Below are 6294 nucleotides of genomic sequence, written 5' to 3' on the forward strand. Positions count from 1 at the left end.
CTGTTCTCTCTCTTTATTGAAATTATGTTATGTTGTTTGTTATTGAGCACCACTTACAATACTTTTCCATAGGTTAATGCACTGGTTAATCTGCTTGACTAAAGTGATTGCAACATAAACTTTTACCAAGATAAATAAGGTCTGAGGGTAGCAGTTTCTCCAGCTTGGTCATATTTAAAGAACAGAATGTAATTTCCTCAAAAGAGACCAATGATATGATCAATGATGAAATGTTTCTTGTATGTGTCACTGAATGCATGTCTGGTATCATTAAAGCCAATGAAGCTTCATTTTTCACCCTTTGGCACACTCTAAAAACTAAGGGTTCATCAGAGATTCCTCTAAGATCCAGTGGGATCCACTAAGCACCTTAGTGTTCCTCACTAGAAAAAAAATGTCTTCTGTGAAGAACCTCTTCATGTTAGAGATTTGTGGCTGTATTGTCAGGATTCATGAACCTTTTTAGAAGGGGTTCTTCAAGGATCCTTCTAGGAATCCCCTATGGGTCCAATCTGAAGAACCCATAAAGGTTCATCAAAAACCTTTTACTTTTTATACTTTTTAGAGTATATTGTCTCGAAGCAATGTTGGAAGGTCAAAGTGTGTGTCAAGCTCAGCAGCCAGAGGCAGCGTCCCTATTGTTGATGTTAAAATGACAACTGTAGAGCTTCGTTCGAAAATTAGATTGGAACAAAGTGACACCTACTCCTACAAAATGATTGATGGCACCAAATTTGGTCATTTTTAAAGGATAGTTAAAGTATAGTCATAAGCCTTTGTTGATAAAATGTTTGAGAGATACTGACTGATAAACTGCGAGCAATGACTATTTTCTAATATGCTGTTTTGGAAGAGCACTCTTCAACTGAAAAACAGCATATGTTATCTAACCCAGCCAAGGTCCGCTCAGCAGCATCCCAAGCATCAGCATTGGTGTCCTGTCCTTAGTTAGTCCTTTAGTTTTAGTTCTATTTTTTTTTTTTTTTTTTGCACAGTGATGAGACACAGAAATGAAGGCCTTAAAAACGGTGATAAAACACCAGATAAAAATTCACAAAGAAGAGAAAAAAAAACTGCAGGTGAGATTAAAAAAGAAATTCCAAGGGGGTTATAAAAACCATCTCACCTCAAATTAAACAAAAATGGAAACATACAAACCACAGATGATGACAAGAAAAGATGCAAATGAACATGTAACCCAATCATAACCAATTCCCCTTTGGGACAATAAAGAAATTGAACTTGAACCCTTTAATTTACAGTCTGTGTAATGCAAGTGCAATATATTTTCAATTGTAAGTTGTTTTACAGAAAGTGGGACCTGGGCACCAGTTTTGTCTGAGTCGCCAGTTTCTGATGGCATCATCTTCATCTGTAACCCTACGACTGTAGAGAAAGCCTGATGCTTTTCTCAAGTGTCCAAAGGTATTTTAAGGATTCGGGCAAGAAAATGGCACACTGTGTGTGTGTGTGTGTGTGTGTGTGTGTGAGAGAGTGTGTGTGTGTGTGTGTGTGTGTGTGTGTGTGTGTGTGTGTGTGTGTGTGTGTGTGTGTGTGTGTGTGTGTGTGTGTGTGTGTGCGCGTGTGAGTGTCCGTGTGTGTGTGTATGTGTGTGTATGGCTGGGAGACAGAGGCGCAGGTGGTGAGTTTCAGGCCTCAGAGACGTTGTTCAGACCTCCAGGGACCAAAAGAAGAACATCTTTACCTCTGCTCTCTCTATTTTTCTATCTCTTCACCACTCTGTCTTTCTCTCTCACTCTGCTGTTCTTTCTCCTTCAGTCCATCTTCTATTTTTTTTCTTTTTTCTTTGCCTTTCTCTTTTTCAGTTTTTCTTTCAGTGTAAGTTGTGTATAAATAGCTCCATCTAGTGGTAAATCTTATGGATGAACATTTATTTTCACTCCTTTTTTGATTTGTTTGCTTAAGATCAAAACTGGACTTAGTTCCCCAGGGGGAAATTCTTTTCCACAAAACTGTACATCACAAGGAGAACCAACAATACACCTTCCACACATCATCACACAACAATACCAGGCAGTAACACAACAGCACATAATAGTGGCAGGCAGAAATAACATAAGACAAGACTCATAGTTCCCTCAGCAAGTCACTCTGTTTAAGGCTGCTATGGCTGCGGGTATCAGGCTTTTGCCAAACCGAGCCCTTCTGCACCTCAGGGTCCTGTACCTGCGCCCAGAGGGCAAGTACAGTGAAGTGGCGATTGAGTGGGTGTGTGATGTCCTGTGCTATTGTATTTGCAATGTGTGTGATGGCCTTACAGTTGAGCTCTGAGAGGTTGGGAGTGGGGAGACCTATTATCTTGGCAGCAGTGTTGGTTATGCGTGTAAGTTTAACCCGGTTTGTGACAGAGAGCATGTTTGATGGCTCCTTTTTTGAGTGACCTTTGTGTGCTGGTCAAAGCTGAGTTTATTGTCCAGTGATAATCAGCGAGATTCTTGTTTCTTTCATGATTTTGGCAACAACTTCGGTGTTAAGTGGTCATTGCTTTGGTGTTTTGCACCCAGTGTATGCACTGGCTCAACATAAGGCGCCATTTCTTCTGCCTTCTTCTATTCCAAACACACCGCTGTTTCTGTTTCAATAAACATAAAACACATCACTTTTGACAAGCTTAGACACAACTAAGTTGGATAACAAGAAGCTAAATGACAGCAGAACTCTTTCCTCCTTCTCCCCCCCTTGCTCTTTCTTCTAATCCTCCTCTCTCCCGTCTTTTTCCTTTCCTCTCTCCTCTTCACTTCTCTTTCTCCCTCACCCCCCTTCTTTTCTCTCTCCTCCACCTGCTGTTCCCTTCTTTTCTCGTCACCTCTCTCTTTCCCTCTTTCTTTCATTTTCTCCCTCCACCTCCCTCTCTCTGCCGAGGGCAACCCGGCTGTGATCCTGCTGTAGATCCACCAGAGGGCTAAGTGCTGGAGCAGAACAGACTCTCCTGTTCCTGTGTGTGTGTGTGTGTGTGTGTGTGAGAGAGAGAGAGAGAGAGAGAGAGAGAGAGAGGGAGAGAGAGAGAGAGAGTCACGCAAACACTTCAGGACGCTGTTGTTCTTGTGTGTCTGTGTCCAAAAAATAAGATATTTATTCAGTATGTGTGTTTCTGTGTGTGTGTGTGTGTGTGTGTGTGTGTGTGTGTGTGTGTGTGTGTGTGTAGTACCAAAGAGAAGTGTCACCTGAATGCCCCAGGACTCTCCTAATGCTCTCATTCATCCATCCAAGTGTGTGTGTGTGTGTGTGTGTGTGTGTGTGTGTGTGCATCATCTGAATGCCCCAGGTTCTTTCTCCTCCGTGGACTGATTCTGTCATTCAAGTGTGTGTGTGTGTGTGTGTCAGGTGTGTGTCCGTGGGTCGCACCAAGGGAGATGATTGTTTGCCTTGGAGCAGTTGTTGCTATTGTCAACCACAGGGACACATACACATTCTTTTTCTTTCTCTCCCTTATTCTATCTATCTATCTATCTATACTTATTCCTGTGGATAACTGGCCAAACATAGACTACATGACTATATATTTCCAGCAGCTACAATAGAATTTGATAGCAGGAAAAAAAAAACTATAAACATCAACGGTAGATGTCAGGTTTTGGTGTCGGTCCCTCAGAATCAAAGAGCAAGGGCTTCTTTCTCTGTTTTGCACCGACGTTCAACAATCATACAGGGAGAAATCTATCGTAGAAGAAACAGAGATACCAGTTTCTCCACCGACAGCAGCCTCAGTACTTCATAATGCAATGCAGCCACAAAATTGTGTTTTAAAACAAGCGCAGATCCTCTACAGACCGTACAGTTTTACAATTACAATTTACAATTTCACATTTGGCAGACGCTTTTATCCAAAGCGACTTACACATGAGATTTGCATACAACACAAGCAAGTTTCTAGATAGGAGAGAACAACGAGAGTAAGTGCTATAGAACTAAGTTCTGGTCCAACAGGACAAAGGTGCTACGAGACAGTGCAACAAGCTGTTTTCACACCGGGAGACTCTGCGGATTGAGTTCAATGCTGCTGGTCTGCTGTCTGTACATCTCCAAATTACAGACATGATGTGACATCAGGCGCATTAGAGATCGATTTAGATCAATTTCTACATACTGACCAACTTTTGATTTTGTGCCTCTGTATGGGAAACACTGCATCTCACAGTCGAAAACGGCCTCTAGAGGCCATCTGACGAAGTGCATCATCTCACTAAGCGTTACCTGACTGCCTGACCTGTATTTGCCTCCTGATTCCCTCGGCTGCACCGTGGGAAAATCTGAATAATGCTTATGTTAGCTTAATGTTGGATATTCTGTGGACATTTGTTTTTCCACCTTCAATAACTAGGCAAACAAGTAAAAAGACATAGATAGCTATATTTGCGATTACTGGAAAAGGAAGAGCAATTTACAACCACTGCATTAAGAATATCATATTAAGCTAACTTTACTCCAGTCACATACAAACCACAGCTGAATGGAACATGTTCACACTCTTCTGGTGGCTGTCCAAAGTAATTCTACTACTACTACTACTCAACTGTGTTAGGTGCTATCAAGGCTACACCTAGCTTGGTCTTAAACAAGTGAAAACTAGCTTAGTGTTAATTACATGCTTGCCAGCTGTTAGCGTCTTAGTATAGCTCACTATCACAACTTAACAGTTAATGCTTATGCTTAGCAAGGCCTACTGTGCTAATGTCAAACAGGATTAAGCCCACTTAGAATGAAGAAGTCCAATAAACATATTGTCACTGTCGGGTGAAAACATGTTATTTCCAAAATGTCAACTTTTCAGAAACTACAAAAAATAGCCTTGTTTTTAGCGTGATGACAATGTATGTTTAACATCACCCAATGGTTTTTGAAGGGTTTGTAGGGAGTTGGCCTACAAGGTTTTCACAAGACAGCAGCAATATGCAAGTTCACCAAAGGCATCTCTTCTTGTGACAAAATATGAAAAAGCTTTTATTCAGTGGCTAATCCATTTTGTTCCTTTTGTTCCCTCACTGGTCAGGTGATTAAATTCAAGTTGTCTGCAGCTGCACTTTCAGGTGGCATTGCTCTATCACAATGCCAGTATCCCACAATTGTAAAACATATAGAAGGCCGGCCACACAATCCCTGCAGATGTGCATTAGGCTACCAGGTTAGGCTACAGTGATGTTGTTGGTCTCAAAGAGTCTGGGTGGTTGGAGGAATTTAGTGCCTAGTGTTTGATTGTCCTCCAAATTATTTGTTTTTCTATTTACATTTTAGGCATTTAGCTGATCGTCTTATCCAGGGAGACTAACAGTGAGTACAACAGCAGTTCCTTGATAAACATTATTACAAGCAACCAAAAATAGTGTGTGCAATGGCCAGGGCCTTTTTATGCCCTTACAATATTCTTGTGACCATGTAAAAGCTAAATGCCAGGAAAAGAGAGTAAGAGCTATGGAGATTAATAGAAAATAGTATGTTAGTATTTAATGGTTGCGTATGAATGAATTTGGGTTGTTTACATTTAGCAAGTAAGCATAAATGACTGTCCTGCAACCGCTGCAACTAGCCGATTGGCTGTAGTTTGGTGGGAGCGGCTGGTTTGTTGACTGACAGGGATTTGACGACAACTGCTAGCTGACCGTGTCGATGCTGCCTTCAAGTGCTCCTAATAAATTCCTATTTCCATGACCGGGTGTTGTAAATATGACTTGTTTGGCATTCTCCTCTCAAGCGTGACTCCGGATCCCGCCCCCTTTTAGTCTAATGTGAAATGAATAGGGATTTAAGATGATTTAATTAAATCCAACGATAAAATTGACTATTTTTGCTGTCAGCCATACTTAGCATTTCAGCATTTATTGAAGTGAGGATAATTTAGACTCTAAGGAGAATAACGCAACATCTACCTTATGGTTGTTAGCAAATTTTATATATTTTTTTGAATTCAGTAACACTTTCAAATATATCATAACTTCATCATGTCATTTATGCTTTGCTTTACTTTACGTGATCCGTAAGAAGTAGTTTAAATACTGTTTAACTTGTCAGGCTATAAGGTTATATAATAATAATAATAATAATAATAATAATAATAATAATAATAATAATAATCTTTATTTATAGAGCACCTTTCAAAACCAAAGTTACAAAGTGCTTCACAACAAGGAACAAATGCAAGGAAGAAAACATTAAAATTAAACTGAGGGTACTGATAAAATAAGCATAGTAAAGAGATATAACAAAAAATAAAAACAAATTAAAAAAAACTGAAGGAGTTATAGTTATATAGCCTACTAGATGAATCAGGTTTACCTT

The sequence above is a fragment of the Centroberyx affinis genome, unplaced genomic scaffold (genome assembly GCF_046629955.1).
Source record: "Centroberyx affinis isolate AG114_WGS23_722 - 3 ecotype Tasmania unplaced genomic scaffold, CSIRO-AGI_Caff_v1 ptg003704l_1, whole genome shotgun sequence".
In the NCBI taxonomy this organism is placed as follows: Eukaryota; Metazoa; Chordata; class Actinopteri; order Beryciformes; family Berycidae; genus Centroberyx; species Centroberyx affinis.